This window comes from Neovison vison, chromosome 7, assembly GCF_020171115.1.
Source record: "Neovison vison isolate M4711 chromosome 7, ASM_NN_V1, whole genome shotgun sequence".
NCBI classification, from domain to species: domain Eukaryota; kingdom Metazoa; phylum Chordata; class Mammalia; order Carnivora; family Mustelidae; genus Neogale; species Neogale vison.
Genome location: NC_058097.1, coordinates 200,582,875 through 200,599,992, shown reverse-complemented (window position 1 = coordinate 200,599,992; position 17,118 = coordinate 200,582,875).

The window sequence follows — 17,118 nt, the reverse complement described above, 5'->3', positions numbered from 1 at the left end:
TGTGACTTTAAAGGACATCTGTCCACCTCTCCATCAATCCTCCTATCCATGCAGTAGTCGCAGCATTGTCGAGAAAGCAGAGAACCTTTATTTTCTCCACAATTCAGCGTCATCTCTGTTTTGAGGTTCCATCATGCCTGGAGGGTGGGGAAATTGATCTCAGTAAGTTTTGTGATGTGGATTTGAATCTCAGGTAGAGATGGAGAGAAAGGAGGGGGCTTGCCTGGAGCCGTGGTGTTAGTCATATGACCTTGGTAGTTGAGAGCTGTAGCTCTCTTTGGAACAAGAAATAATGGCCAGGGAGAAAGAGAGACATTTTATAGTTGTAAAGGGGTTATATCGTCAAGAAAACTTAGAAGTACTAACTGTAGGCCTTCAGTGAGTTTCTAAATTCGTGAAGCAAAGACTGACAGAACCAAAAGGAGAAACAGAAAAACCCGCAATTAGGGACTTCAGCCCTCATTTCTCAGGAACTGATAAAAACAGGTACAGAAAATAACAGTAAGTATATAGAAGACCTGAATAATACTGCAGATCACCTTGACCTAACCGATATTTATGGGCCAAAGATAGTGTCTGTATCCACCAGTCAGAATGAAAGACTTAATAATACATGGGGCATTGGGTCCTAGATGGGTCCTGCCTCACTAGTGAGGAATAATTAGCCGCAAACTAAATGCTACTCTAGTCCCACCTAGTAGATCTGTGGTATAATCCAAAATATATCGTCTTTGTCGGGGTTCCTGGCATAGAGCTCAGAAACCCTTGGAATTTACTGAATGATAGGAATGTCTTTTGTTATTCATAATGAGCCCCTTAAAGTAATACTCAAATCTGTGCTAATGAAATGACTACTGGTAGGCCCCTTGATAGCTTCAGGATGGGAGCTGGTAGCCGGAGGAGCCAACCATGTGATTCAAGAGTTAGAACTGTTAGCCCCACCCCCAACCCTGAAAGAAGAGAGAGGGACTAGAGGTTGAGCTCATTACCAATGGCCAATGATTTAATCAGTCGTGGCTGCCTAATGAGATCGCAACAAAAACTGCTAAACCACAGGATACACAGTTCTTCCAGAGCTGGGAAGGTGGTGTGTCCAGAGAGTGCCTGGAAGCTCTCTGAGCCCCATACCTTCCCCTGTGCCTCTCTTCTGTTTGGCTCTTCTGAGTTATGTGCTTTGTAATACACCAGTAATTCTAAGTAAAGCACTCTCCTGATCTCTTGTGAGTTCTACTAAGTCATTGAACCCGAGGGAGGAGGGCCATGGGAACCCCCCAAATTTGTAGAAGGCCAGTCAGACATGTGGGTAGACTGGGGATCCCATGCACCTGGCATCTGAAGTGGGGGCAGTCTTGTGAGACTAACCTGTGAGTTCTGCGCTAACTACAAATAGTGTCAGAACTGAAATGAATAGTTGGACATTCAGCTGGTGTTAGAGCATTTGTTGGTGTGAGGGAAAAAAACTCTCTAAATCTTAAAAGCAAGACTCAAAAGAATCAAGCCATTACCGAATAATTTAACTGTGTCCCAGAACACAAGTCAAGAATATTTATAGGGATACAAAAATACTAAATAGTAAAATTCATAATGCTTGTCATCCAGTAAAAGATTACAAACATGCAAAAATGTAGGAAAATATGACCCATAGGGAAAAGAAAAATCAGTCATTAAAACTGACCCAGAATGAACAGATGTTATAATTGGCAGATAAGGACACTTAAAAATATAACTATTCTGGGGGCACCTGGGTGACTCAGTGGGTTGAAGACTCTGCCTTCGGCTCTGGTCATGATCCCAGGGTCCTGGAATCGAGCCCTGCATCAGGCTCTCAGCTCAGCGGGGAGCCTGCTTCCTCCCCTCTCTCTGCCTGCCTCTCTGCCTACTTGTGATCTCTATCAAATAAATAAATAAAGTCTTTAAAAAATATATATGTAACTATTCTGTATGTTTAAAAAGCTAAGAAGAGACATGTAAGATACAAAAATTCCCACATCAGATTTCCTGGGATAAGAACTACAATGTGCGGAATGGGATTAATATATTAAACACTGCAGAAGAAAATATTAATGAATTTAAAGATATATCAAAGGAACTATCCAAAATGAAACAGAAAAAATACAAAAACTGAAAAGTGCATTGGTGAGCTGTGAGACAACCTCAAGTGGCCTGAGACATGTGTGATCGGAGTCCCTGAATGAGGAGAGTGGGACAGAAAATATTTGTAGAAATAAAAGTTACAGATTTTCTGAATTAATGAGAACTGTAAACTCACAGAGCCAAAAATTTTAGTTTCCTTCAAGTACAAGAAACTTGAGGGGATGGAAAACTCAAAATCAAGCCACATCATAGTCAAATTGTTCAAAACCAGTGATTAAAGGAAAAGCTTGGAAGCAGCCAGGAAAGAAAGGCAGATTGGGGGGCGCCTGGGTGGCTCAGTTGGCCAAGTTACTGTCTTTGGCTCAGGTCATGATCTCAGGGTCCTGGGATTGAGCCCCACATCGGGCTCCCTGCTTTGTGGAGAGCCTGCTTCTTCCTCTCCGTCTGCCTGCCCCTCTGCCTACTTGTGCTCTATCTCTCTGTCGAATAAATAAATAAAATCTTCTGAAAAAGAAGAAAAGCAGATTTTTTATTTATAGAGAAATAACAATAAGGATGGCAGCAGATTTCTTGTTGGTTTAACAACGCAAGCAAGAAGACAGTGAAGCAGTATCTTTAAAGTGTTGAAACAGAAAAGCTGTCAGCATAATAGAATTCTGTACCCAGCAAAAGAGGTTCAAAGATATTGACAAAGACTTTTTTTTTAAAGATTTTATTTATTTATTTGACAGAGATCACAAGCAGACAGAGAGGCAGGCAGAGAGAGGGAGAGGAGGAAGCAGGCTCCCTGCAGAGCAGAGAGCCTGATGCGGGACTCGATCCCAGGACCCTGAGATCATGACCTGAGCAGAAGGCAGCGGCTTAACCCACTGAGCCACCCAGGCGCCCGACAAAGACTTTTTAAGACATAAAATTCACACCATAAGAAATATTAGGGGGAAAATGTTAAGAAGTCCTTCAGGTGGAAGGAAAATGACATCAGATGGAAGTGTGGGTCTACAAAAAAGCAATGATGTATACCAGAAATGGTAACTATCTGGATAAATATGTATGATTTTTTATTATTATTTAAGTCTTATTAAAAGGAAAAAAGATTTTTAAAAAAAGGGGATGCCTGGGTGGCTCAGTCGGTTGAGCATCTGCCTTCAGCTCAGATCATGATCCCAGGGTCCTGGGATCGAGTCAGGGAGCCTGCCACTCCCCCTGCTTGTACTCTCTCCTTCTGACAAATAAATAGAATCTTTTTTTAAAAAGACTAAAAAAAGGATAGCAAGTAAATATTTTGAAAACTTTATGTCAGTATATTCAGTGATCTATGTGAAATGGACAAATTATTTAAAAAGACAAATTACCAGAACTGATTCAAGAAGAAATAAAAAATACAGAGTAGTCCTATGTCTATTAAAGAAATTGAATTCATAAATTAAAACCTTCCCACAAAGGGAGGAGTCCTCATCATATTGTATGATTCCGTTTTATGAAATTTTAGGAAAGACTAATTGAATTAATAGTATCAGAAAACAGATCACTTAATGCCTGGTTCACTGGATGGTTGTGGAGATTGACTGGGAAGAGACACAAGGGAGCATTTTGGAAAAATGGAAGTGTTCTATATCTCGATTGTGGTGATGGATACCTAGATGTATATGTCAAAATTCATCAACTACACACTCAAAATATATGCATTTATTGTATGCAAATATATCTTAATAAAACTGACTTTTTTTTTTAAAGTGAAAATACCTGCCCTGCACTTTTGTATTGTGTCCTGGGTGGATGTCTTCCCCTCTCTGTCCCTCATTTTGCTCATCTGTAAAATGGGAATAATAGTATCTCACAAGAGATGTAAATGAGCTCTATTCACATGAAGGGTCATGTGAGCACTCTATAAAGGCTAGGTAGTGTTATTATTGGGGGAGGGCATCCAGCTCCTGCAAGCACCTGTGAGAAGTCCACTTGGTCCCTTCTGCATCTTGGCCCTCCCTGCCCTGAGATCAGGGCCGCTCCAGGTCTACTAGCTCTTGACACCCAAACCATGGACCTCTTGGTGGGAGGAGTTCTGTGCCCCGTCCCTCTTGATGATGCCCAGGGACTCTCTGAGCCCCCGCAGATCACCTTCCGGGTTCCACTGACCATCATCCTTGACCCTAGCTCCAGCCCAGAATCACGACACAGGCATGGGGCTGTCAGCAATCTAATCTCCCTGGGTTCTGTTTTTATTTCTGTATCTCAGCCAGGGTGGGGGCTGGTGGCGGGGGGCTGGGATACAGAGGGACACCCCAACTTCTTGGATCCTCTCCGAAACCTCTGCTTTTCCTGTCTTTTCTGCCCCTGAACCTCTCATTATCCCTTCGGTAGGCATTCATTCTCCGCATCTATTGTTAGGACTGAAACCGGCATTATGACTTCTTTTGTTCCACTGTGTCCTGAGTCCATGACTAGGGAGAGTCACGGGATAAAAGGAAGTGTGTGTGTGTGTGTGTATGTGTGTGTGTGTGTGTGTGTGTGTTTGACCTGGATTCTATCTCAGATTTCCTTCTACTCCAAATATCCGTTGGAGTAGGGTTGGGGAGGTGAACAGGAAGGGTGTAAGTCTCAGGAAACAGTGCCAACACTTGATCTTGGGCCAGGGCTGAACTGGAGAGAGATTTGGGGGATGGAAGAGGCCAGAAGACTGGGGAAAGGGAAGGGAGGCTGAGACGGGGAGTGGCAGACAGTGAGAAGGGATAAGGAAGCTTTGTGCTGCAGAAGGGCAGAATGTGAGTTTAGTGAGAAGGGCCCACATGCTCTGGCTAGGGGAAGAGCTGGGGACGAGAGCGAGAGACAGTTGGCTGGGGTGGGAGTGGGGACCCTGGAGTTTGGGAGAGGGTAGGGAGGCCAGTGAATTGGGCCTGTCCTGCTGCCTGCTTGTTTGGTGTACGGAGATGGGGAGACAGGATTTTCTTTCCTTTTTTTACCAGGATTAGGACAAAGTAAAGCTTTGACATTACCCTGGATCTAGGGCTCCTCCAAAACCCAGAAGCAAGCCAGAGCATCTTGCATGGGTCACCACAGCCAGCCCCATGACCTTGTCCTTTGTGTAGCTACCTCACCGGGGCCACATTTTCAAAGGAAAATGGAATTGAATCTGGAAAGCTGGAATAATCCAGGGAGACTAAAAGGATATGTGTGTGTGTGTGTGTGTGTGTGTGTGCGCGCGCGCGCCAACCCCACCAAGGTTACAACTCTGTCTTGTTCACTCCTCTGTCCCAGACACACTGTGGGTACACGGTAAATATCTGGTAAATGAATGAGTCAAGATCTGAGGGGATTCCCTAGGGTGGGGACTAGGCTTATGTCTTCTCTAAGGCCCCATAGGGCAAAAAGCTGACCATTTAATGGAAGCCAAAGGGAGGTAAATTCTGACCCGACATCAGAAAGGACCTTGAAAACCCAGAGCTGCCTCGAGCATCCTGTTGCTTGAACTGACCACGTTGGAGCCAAAGGTAGACATGGAGGGACACTACAGAAGCTGACTTGCTTCAAGGCAGACCTGAAGGGCCCCAAACATCCTTCCAGCCACTGCATCTGGGACTTTGCTCTGGTCACATTGTCAAAGGTAAGGTAATTGCGACAAAACATCAGCTCTCAGGTCCGAGAGAACTGGGTTCAAATCTAGGCTTCTCTAGGGGCGCCTAGGTGGCTCAGTGGGTTAAGCCTCTGCTTTGGCCCAGGTCATGGTCTCAGGATCCTGGGATCGAGCCCCAAATCAGGCTCTCTGCTTGGTGGGGAGCCTGATTCCCTCCCTCTCTCTGCCTACCTACCTGCCTCTCTGCCTACTTGTGATCTTTCTTTCTCTCTAAAAACTAAATAAATAAAATCTGGAAAAAAAAATCTTGGCTTCTCTAGAAGCTGTGTGACCTTAAGCATATTACCCAGTGTCTTTGAACCTGCTACTTCACATGTAATTTGGAGATGAATAGTACAACACCAGCTCAAAGACTGTCTGTGAGCATTAGATTCAAATGATCACCATGTACAGCATTTAGCTCAAAATCTGGCATACAATCAATGCTCAATGTTAGCTATTGTTACAATGCTGGAAATGGGCCAGGGGAGCTGGTTCCCAGGACCCAGTGAACTAAGACAAGTCACATGTAAAGTAAATCAACTGGCTGGTGGCCAGAAAGGTGCAAGGCAGTGATTTCTTTAAATAATGCAGGTGTAGGGGCGCCTGGGTGGCTCAGTGGGTTAAAGCCTCTGCCTTCGACTCAGGTCATGATCCCAGGGTCCTGGAATCGAGCCTCACATCGGGAATCTCTGCTCAGCAGGGAGCCTGCTTCCTCTCCTCTCTCTACCTGCCTCTCTGCCTATTTGTGATCTCTATCTGTGAAATAAATAAAGTCTTAAATAAAAAAAAATATATATATATATATGCAGGTGTGCTTTTCTAGTTTGATACAGTTTTGATTCATATATTCCCAAATTATCACAGGGAGGACAATTCCAAGAGATAGGGAAGATGTCATTTTAGGAGAGTTATAGAAACAAATATTAAATCCACAACTGGTACAGATATTTCTCATATGTGTCAGAAAAACTGACAGGGGCACCTGGGTGGCTCAGTGAGTTAACCCTCTGCCTTCGGCTCAGGTCATGATCTCAAGGTCCTGAGATCGCCCCACATTGGGCTCTCTGCTCAGCGAGAATCCTGCTTCCCCCTCTCTCTCTGCCTGCTTCTTTGCCTACTTGTGATCTCTCTCTCTCTCTCTCTGCCAAATAAATAAAATCTTAAAAAAAAAAAAAAGAAAGAAAAACTGACATAACTTTGTTCTAAGTCCCTTATTTAAATTGAGAGTTTTAGGGCCTCTGGCTGGCTCAGTCCGTAGAGCATACAACTACACCCCATACTGGGTGTAGAGATTACTTAAAAATAAAATTTTTTTAAGATTTTATTTATTTATTTGACACAGAGAGAGAGCATAAGCAGGGGGAATGGCAGGCAGAAGGAGAGGGAGAAGCAGGCTCACTGGTGAGCAGGGAGCCTGATACAGGACTTGATCTCAGGACCCTGGGATCATGACCTGAGCCAAAGACAGCTGCTTAACCAACTGAGCCATCCAGGCGTCCCCAGAATAAAAATCTTTGAAAAAGCAAATAAATGGGGCCCCTGGGTGATGCAGTCAGTTGAGCTTCTGACCCTTGATTTTAGCTCAGGTCATGATCTCAGGGTTGTGAGATCAAGCCCCCACCTCCATCAAGCCCCACATGGAGTTCCTCACTCAGCTTGGAGTAGGCTTAAGATTCTCTCTCCCTCTGCCCCTCCCCCTGCTCTCTCTCAAATAAAACTTTAAAGACAAATAAATAAACTGGGAGGTTCTAAGACTAGTTCTGCTCTTCTTTATTAGAACAATCAGCTCTGTGGAGGCTTAGCTGGCTCACTTGGTAAAGCATGTGACTCCTGATCTCAGGGTCATGAGTTCAAGCCCCACGTTGAGTGTGGATCCTACTTAAAAAACAAGAACGGGGCACCTGGGGGGACTCAGTTGGTTAAGTGTCTGACTCTTGATTTCAGTTAAGGTCTTGATCTCAGAGTTGTGAGTTCAAGCCCTGTGTTGGGCTTCTTGCTGGGCATGAAGCCTACTTAAACACAAACACAAACACACACACCACCACCAACAACAACAACCTGCTCCAACAAGAAAACTACTTATATGGTCTTATAGATAATATTTACATTTTTAATTAAACTCTGTGTTCATATTTGTGTTCATCTTTGGGTTAAACTTTGTATTAGCCATTTGTATAAACAAAGGCAAAAAATTGCAGTTTTTAAATACTTCAAATATTTAGCTAACACATTTAACATAAGGTCAACACTCTTAAATTCTCAGAACAAGAACAAGGATAAAAAAGCTGCTTTTGGGGGCGCCTGGGTGGCTCAATGGGTTAAAACCTCTGCCTTCAACTCAGGTCATGATCCCAGGGTCCTGGGATGGAGCCCCACATCAGGCTCTCTGCTCAGCAGGGAGCCTGCTTCCCCCCCACCCTCTGCCTGCCTCTCTGCCTACTTGTGATCTCTGTCTGTCAAATAAATAAATAAAATCTTTTTTAAAAATTAAAAAAAAATTTTTTTAAAGCTGCTTTTGACACTCCCATTTAGAGCTAAACCCAAAAGGGAGGCTGAATCAGTCCTAAGATGAACACAATGGTCCTCTTGCTCACCACCTCCACTGAAGCCAATAGCAGAAACAAAAGCAAAACCAAACCCTCCATGGAGGGAAGCTTTCCCAAGCTAAGCCTACAGGACTGTTGTTTGACTTCTCAAACCACCACCACCAAATACGTGAAAGGGTACTACCAGCAGTGAACACCAGCAGAGACGAGAAACCACTTATTGGGGGCGCCTGGGTGGCTCAGTGGGTTAAGCCGCTGCCTTCGGCTCGGGTCATGATCCCAGGGTCTTGGGGTCGAGTCCCGCGTCGGGCTCTCTGCTCAGCAGGGAGCCTGCTTCCTTCTCTCTCTCTCTGCCTGCCTCTCTGTCTACTTGTAATCTCTGTCTGTCAAATAAACAAATAAAATCTTAAAAAAAAAAAAAAAAAAGAAACCACTTATTGTATATGATGTGAGGTAGGGATTAAGTTTCTTTCCTTCCCGCCCCAGCTCTGGCCCATTATTCCAGCACCACTTCTTGAAAAGATGAACCTTCCCCCATTGAACCATCTTCGTCCCCCTGCTAAAGGTCAGTTGATCCTGCATGTGTGTGAGTAGGTCTCTTTCTGGTCTCTCTAATTTGTTTCTTTTATCTGTAGGTCTGTCTTTACACTAATATCCCACTTTCTTGTTTACTACAGCTTTTTTTTTTTACTTCAATAAACCCTCTTTAATCAAAGCCCAATATACAGTTTTAAAATAAATTTGAAATCAAGTAATGTAATTCTTGCAAATTTGTTCTTTTTCAAAGACATTTTGGCTAGTATAGGTCCCTCACATTTCCCTAGAAGTTTCAGAATCAATTTGTCAATTTCTATGCTAGATTCCACCAGCGTTTTGATTGAGAGTGCACGGATTCTACAGGAAAATTTGGGAAGAAGTGGTGTCTTCGCAATACTGACTCTCCCCATCCATGAACATGGGGGCTTGCTTAGTGGGTTAGCCCAAACCTAATCCTTCTCACTCGGTGGTTGCTGCAGTTGCCAATACATACTTATCAATAGGCATGAAAACACCAAGAGGCATGTCAGTGAATTTCTTGAATTTCAGATATGTTTCCATTGCTCCCCCCTTATATAAAAGAACCCTATTTCCTCATAACAATCAGATTTAGTTACTTCTGCCAATATAGGAACTCCTTTCTTTAGTTGCTGGTTTACTTGTACCAGGAGCCCCACATGACTAAGTGATAGCCATAACTTTGGGTCTGGTGGAAATTTGTGTCCTTGGTAAAAGCATATCCCCTTGGATGCTATGGCCAGCATATACCCGTATGTCATCTTGAAGGCCATATGTCATTTCCAAGTTAGTACGTTAGCTACCTTTCAGAGGTCATGCTAGCATTCTCCCAGGTCAGCAGCTCCTGGGTGAGGCAGTATATGGTAGCACTAGCAGATTCTGTAATATGGTCATGTGACCATGGTTATGTCTCATTCTCTATAAAGTGGGTTCACAGGTTGGTGGATCAAATCCTCTTTAAGTCCTCAGATTATGGTAGTGGCCAAGGCACTGCAGGTATGGAAGGCAAATCTGTACCTCAAACACATGCTAATCCCAGTGTGAACAAGATCACAGCTACTCCATAGAAGAAAGTCCCAATATAAATCACTTGCCACCGGCTGTGGTGAAAGGGAGCCGACATTACTGGGCCATAGGTAACCTCCATTCCTGCCGCTATAGTAGCTTTCTCATGAAACCATTGTACAAACACTAGAGTAGCCTAAACAAAAGCTGGTTTACATCTATGAGACAAGTCATCCCGTCCACCATATTGTTTAGTTTCTCTCTGTGATGGATGCTGTCTGGTGGACAGAAGCACCAGACACGAAGATCCATGCGCTTTGTTTCCACTCTCGTAGGTCCACTGTCATGCCTCTTCCCTACATCTCCTTGTCTCTGACCTCTCACCCTCACTACTTCCCCGTCCCTGACCAAGCATTTCATCACTGCCTGGGAATCCATATATATCCCTATTCTGAGCCATTAATTTCTCACTTTAAAGCAAATTGATGACCAAGTTGCCCACCTGAAGCTCTTCCCACTGGGAAGATTACCCCTAACCACTATTCTTCACCCTGGGTAGGTCTGTGGAACAGTAGTGAACCAAAAATGGTCCAACAATGAACCAAGCCTTAGTTTTCCTTCTCTGTTAGCTGGTAATAGAGAATCCCCAGGGCATGATCTGAAAGAATGAGATATTGATGTAGCAAATACAGAAGAAGATTGGGCCATATGGTCATGAAACTCACATTTGCCCTTTGGATCTGCACAGACTGAATCTTGAATATATTACCTTGAAACTTGGTGGGGATAACTGCTTGTAGATCATGATAGGCAGAGACCCTTGTATCTTTTTTTTTTTAAGATTTTATTTATTTATTTATTTATTTGACAGACAGAGATCACAAGTAGGCAGAGAGGCAGGCAGAGAGGAAGGGAAGCAAGCTCCCTGCTGAGCAGAGAGCCTGACTTGGGGCTCAGTCCCAGAACCCTGGGATCATGACCTGAGCCGAAGGCAGAGCCTTAACCCACTGAGCCACCCAGGCGCCCCAAGAGACCCTTGTATCTTAACCTACATATACATAGAGCTCTCTCGTGCTCTGGGCTCTACTTAAACCTGGCAGCCTTCAGACCACCCAGTGAATGGATCAGAAGATAATTCCCAAATGCAGTACATGCTGTTGTCTAAATCTAAAAACCGTCCAGCAGACACTGTGCTGCTTTTCCACAGAAGAACGTGCAATAACTATAGTCCATTGTGTGACTATTCCGTAATCTGTTTAGCCATTCATTCACAAAGGGCTTATACTGGTGGACGTTTGAATAGTTTACAGTTTTCTCGTATTATGAGAAAGCTATAAATACGCGCATTTTGTGAAAGAATTTTTTGAAATTCATTTTTGGAAAATACCTAAGAGTGAAATTACTGGTCATAGGGTGGATGTGTATTTAACAAGTGCCAAACAGTTCCCCAAAGTGGTTGTACCACTTTATGTTCTCAGCAGCAAGCATTCAAGTTGCTTCACATCCTCTTCCTCATTTGATGTTTTAGTCTTTTTTACTCTAGTATATCCGAAGTGGTATCTTATTGTAGTTTGAGTTTGCAATTCCTTGATGACTCTCGATGAATATTCTTTTGTGTGTTTATTGACCATTTTTGTGTGTGTGTATCTTCTTTTATGAAGTTTCAACTCTTTTGCCAATGTTTACTGTTTCTCTTTTTATCACTGATTTGTCAGAGTTCTTTATGTATTCTGGATAGAAGGACCTTCTTGGGTATATGGGTTGCAAATTTTTTTTTTCCTGAGGACTATCTAGTTATTTCACTAACAAGTCCTAGAAAGAACTTATTGAGAGCATGGAGGAAAGGCAATATATTTGGAGATAATGGATACAAAGTTTTCAAAACTGATGAAAAACATCCATCCACACATCTGGAAAACATAATTTATCCCAAGGAAGTTAAGGAGAAAGAAATCTATGCCCAGTTGGATTCTACTGGAACTATAGAATATCAGAGACAAAAAGGAGATCTTAAAATCAGCCAAAAAGAAAGGACAGGTTTGTAGTCAAGAAATAAGAGTTAGAACAACAGCAACCTTCTCAAGACAACAAAGGAAGCCACAAAACAATCTGTAAAGTATTGAGCCAAAACAACCAAGTTAGAATTGTATGGTTATCAAATTATCTTTCAAGAATGAGGGTAGAATGAACCCATTGCAGATAATCAAAAATTAAGAGTTTAATAGCAGGAAACATGTTCAAGGAAATTTAAAGTTCGTGTGTCAAGAAGAGAGAAAATTATCCTGGAAGGATGGTTTGAACTGTGAGAAGGAATGATCAGCTATAAAAGCACAGACATGTAGTTAAATTCATATAAACACAGCTGCTTAGAGCAATAACAATAGTGTCTAACCAATGTAATTAAAACAAAAAGTGAAACTAAGACATTCAACCACGATTCTGTATTGATCAAGAGGGGCAAGATAAAAACCAAGGATTTTTTTAAGGTCTTTTCTACTGTAGGGAACTGAACGAGGCAGCTGAGATATTGTTTTGTATTAACACTTTAGGAAGTTCAATACATGTGTTCAGTATGATCATCTCAATAGATGTAGCAAAAGCATTTGACAAAATCCAATAATCATGATAAAATCTCTCAGCAAAGTAGCAACAGAAAGGAATTTCCTCAACCTGATTAAAGGCACCTATAAAAAACCTGCAACAGGGCACCTGGGTGGCTCAGTGGGTTAAGCTTCTGCCTTCGGTTCAGGTCATGATCTTAGGGTCCTGGGATCAAGCCCTTCATTGGGCTCTCCATTCAGCAGGGAGCCTGCTTCCTCCCCTCTGCTCTGCCTGCCTCTCTGCCTACTTGTGATCTCTCTCTCTCAAATAAATAAATTGACAAACAAAATCTTTTTAAAAAACCCTGCAGCACTGCAACAAACATTTTACTTAATAAGGAAAGAGAATGCTTTCATCTTAAGATCTGGGAAAAGCAAAGATGTCCACTGTCACCACTTTCATTCAGACTTGTACTGGAGGTTCTAAGCTAGAGCAAGAAAACAAGAAAGGAAGGAAGAGATTTAAAGGCACCTGGAATAGAAAGGAAAAAGCAAAACTGACTTTATTTGCAGACAACATGATCATCTATGTAGAAAGTCCTAAGGAATTTACAACAAAGTTACAAGAACAAAATATGACTTTATTAAGGTTGTGGGATGCAATATTCTAAAATAAATTATATTTTGGGGCACCCGGGTGGCACAGTTGGTTGACCATCTGACTCTTGGTTTTAGTTCAGTTTGGTCCGAAGGTCATGAGATTGACCCCCATGCTCAGAGTGGAGTCTGCTTAAGACTCTCTCTTCCTCGGGTGCCTGGGTGGCTCAGTGGGTTAAGCCGCTGCCTTCGGCTCAGGTCATGATCTCAGGGTCCTGGGATCGAGTCCCGCATCGGGCTCTCTGCTCAGCAGGGAGCCTGCTTCCTCCTCTCTCTCTCTGCCTGCCTCTCTGCCTATTTGTGATCTCTCTCTGTCAAATTGATAAATAAAAAAAATCTTTAAAAAAAAAAAAAAAAGACTCTCTCTTCCTCAACCGCCCACCCTTGCACACATGCGTGCTCTCACTCTCTCTCAAGCAAATCAATTTTAAATAAATAAATAATATGTCTATATACTGGCAACAATTGAAAATTAAAAATTTAAAAACATTACAAATACCATAAAATTCTGAATACTTAGAGATACATTTGACAAAAAATGTACAAGACTTGTACACTGAGATCTACAAGATACTACATAAAAATTTAAGGAAAACCTAGGGGTGCCTGGGTGGCTCAGTTGGTTGGGCATCTGCCTTCACCTTAGGTTATGGTCCCAGGGTCCTGGGATCGAGCCCCATGTCAGGCTCCCTGCTCAGTGGGGAGCCAGCTTCTCCCTCTTCCTCTGCCTGCTACACCCCCTGCTTGTGCTCTTTCTCTCTCTTTCTCCGTGTCAAATAAATAAATAAAATCTTAAAAAAGAAAAGAAAGCATAGCAAGTGTAGATCATAACCATGATCATGGACTGAGAGATATGATATTAACATGTTGATGCTCCCCAAATTGATATAGATTTGGCGCTGTTTTATGAAAATCAACAGGCTGATTCTAATATTTCTTTTTTTTTTAAAGATTTTATTTATTTATTTGAGAGAGAGAGACAGTGAGAGAGAGCATGAGCGAGGAGAAGGTCAGAGAGCGAAGCAGACTCCCCATGGAGCTGGGAGCCCGATGTGGGACTCGATCCCGGGACTCCAGGATCACGCCCTGAGCCGAAGGCAGTCGTCCAACCAACTGCGCCACCCAGGCGTCCCTGATTCTAATATTTCTAAGGAGATGGAAATACAGTTGGAAAATCCCTTCCACAGATAGCAGTGAATCAAAGTCAACATTATAACACACTGTGACCAAGTTAGTTTTATTCCAAGAATACATGATGGTTTACTATTAGGAAATCTACATCATACTCTACATTAATGGATAAAGGACAAAAATCATCTGATCTTCTCTGTAGATGTGGGAAAAGTAATCAATACCCATTTACCATATACTTTCTTAGTAAATTAGAACTAGGAATGAGCCGCCTTAACCTGATAATGGATATGTTCCCCCCGTTATATATACCTAAGCACAAGCACTGAAAAAACATTTTCTATTTTCAATAACCACATTATTGGTAGCAGTTGGCGTTGTTAATTCTGAAAGTGTTTTTTGTATAGTGTGAAACACATCAAATGCGTATTTGGTTGGCGTCTTGAGAACAGAGGTGTTTTTGTTTTGTTTTGTTTTTTGCTGTGGTAAAATGTGCAGCATATAAAATTTACCATTTTAACCATTTTAAGTGTATAGTTCCGTGCATTAAGTATACTGACATTAGGGCGCCTGGGTGGCTTAGTCGTTGGGCGTCTGCCTTCGGCTCAGGTCATGATCCCAGGGTCCTGGGATGGACCGCATCGGGCTCCCAGCTCAGCAGGCACCCTGCTTCTTCCTCTGGCTGCCACTCCCCTTGCTTATGTCCTCTCTCTCTCTCTGACCAATTAAAAAAAAAAATCTTTAAAAATCATTCAACCATATATGTAAAAGTTTATTTTTCTGGGCATCTATTCTATTTCATTGATCTTTATGTCTGTACCACATTGGTTTGATTAGTCGTCTCTTAGAGTAAGTTTTGAAACAAATCCTCCAACTTTGTTCTTTTTCCAGATTATTTTGGCTATTTGGGGTCCTTTGAGACTGCATATGAACTTAAGGATGGATTTTTCTATTTCTGGAAAAAAGAGAATTGAGGCTTGTGATCTCTCTCTCTCTCTGTGTCAAATAAACAAAATCTTTAAAAAAGAAAAAGAAGGGGGCGCCTGGGTGGCTCAGTGGGTTGGGGCGCTGCCTTCGGCTCGGGTCATGATCTCGGAGTCCTGGGATCGAGCCCCACATCGGGCTCTCTGCTCAGCGGGAGGCCTGCTTCCTCCCCTCTCTCTGCCTGCCTCTCTGCCTGCTTGTACTCTCTGTCTGTCACATAAATAAATAAAATCTTTAAAAAAAAAAAAAAGAAAAAGAAAAAGAAAAAGAAAACCCTATAGTCCTAAATTTGAAAAGGAGATACCAATGTGAACTCCTGATGCATTTCATATTTTATATATAGCCTAACTATTTATTGAAAAGAGGTACAATGACTCACCCAGTATCAATACTTATTGGCTTATTGGCCAATAAGTATTGGCCTATTGGCAACAATACTTATTGATACTAGCACTCAGACTGTGGTCTTTATTTTTTTTCCAAGATTTTATTTATTTATTTGACGGACAGAGATCACAAGTAGGCAGAGAGACAGGCAGAGAGAGGGGGGAAGCAGACTCCCCACTGAGCAGAAAGCCCAATGCGGGGCTCAATCCCAGGACCCTGAGATCATGACCTGAGCCAAAGGCAGAGGCTTAACCCACTGAGCCACCCAGGTGCCCCCAGACTGTGGTCTTTAAATACCATTTCCCACTAAGAAGAACCAGACTCCTTGGAAAGCTTTCCAATTCCAGATCTTAGACACTAGAATTGTGGAGTTGTGTCAGAAGGCCTGAACAACAAAGTTGAAAAAGTTCCACTGGTCGGAGTTGGAACAGTTTGAACTTCAATAACAATAGATCAAATATTAATAGATCAAAGCACATCGAATGTATTTAAATCTATGCATTCATTACTTTTTTTTTTTTTAATGCCTATTGATCAGGGTGCTTGGGTGGCTCAGTCGGTTAAGCATCTGCTTTCGGCTCAGGTCATGATCAGGGTCCTGGGATCAAGACCCAAGCAGCAACTTGGGCTCCTTGCTCAGTGGGGAGCCTGCTTCTCCCTTTCCCTCTGCCAGCCATTCCTCCTGCTTGTGCTCTCTCTATGTGAAAAAGATAAATAAATTCCTTTTTTTTTTAAGAAATTAAAAATGCCTATTGGTTAATTTTGGAGGATATTAGAGAACCAAGGCGCTATTTAGAAAACTGATAAAGCGAAATTCTATAGTCCAGTAAATCACTTTTGGGTATATACCCAAATAAATCTTGGGTACATGTACAAGAGGACGCACACACAGGAATGTTCTTAATCACATTGTTTATAATAGCAAGAACAAAACAAAAACAAAAAACAACCGAGAAACCCAGTGACCACCTTCAGGCCAAATAAATAAACAAACCGTGTTTGTTTGTTTGTACACAACAGAATAGTGTACAATAGTAAAAAGTGAATGAACTATGGAACAGATGAATCTTAGTAATATATTGCGTAATAAAAGCAAGTAACAGGGGCGCCTGGGTGGCTCAGTGGGTTAAAGCTTCTGCCTTTGGCTCAGGTCATGATCCCAGCCCCACATCCGGCTCTCTGCTCAGCAGGGAGCCTGCTTCCTCCTGTCTCTCTGCCTACTTGTGATCTCCGTCTGTCAAATAAAAAAATAAAATCTTTTAAAAAAATAAAAATAAAAGCAAGTAACAAAGAAAAGTAATAGGATACTCTCTTCATAGAAGTTCAGAACTCATTAAAACCAAACAGCATGTTGTGTAGGCATGTATACGTGAGTACACTTTTTTTTCTTTTAAAACATGTCAAGGGAATGACACAGAATACTGGGTGATGGTGCATGGCCAGCAGTGTAGGGAGGGATGAACAGGGGAGGAGCACATGGGTGGACACACTACATAGCCCCTTAAGTTTTACAATGGGCACACTGCGATTCAATGTGTTAAGTTATACATATGTGAATTTTATTTATTTATTTTTAAAGATTTTATTTATTTATTTGACAGATCACAAG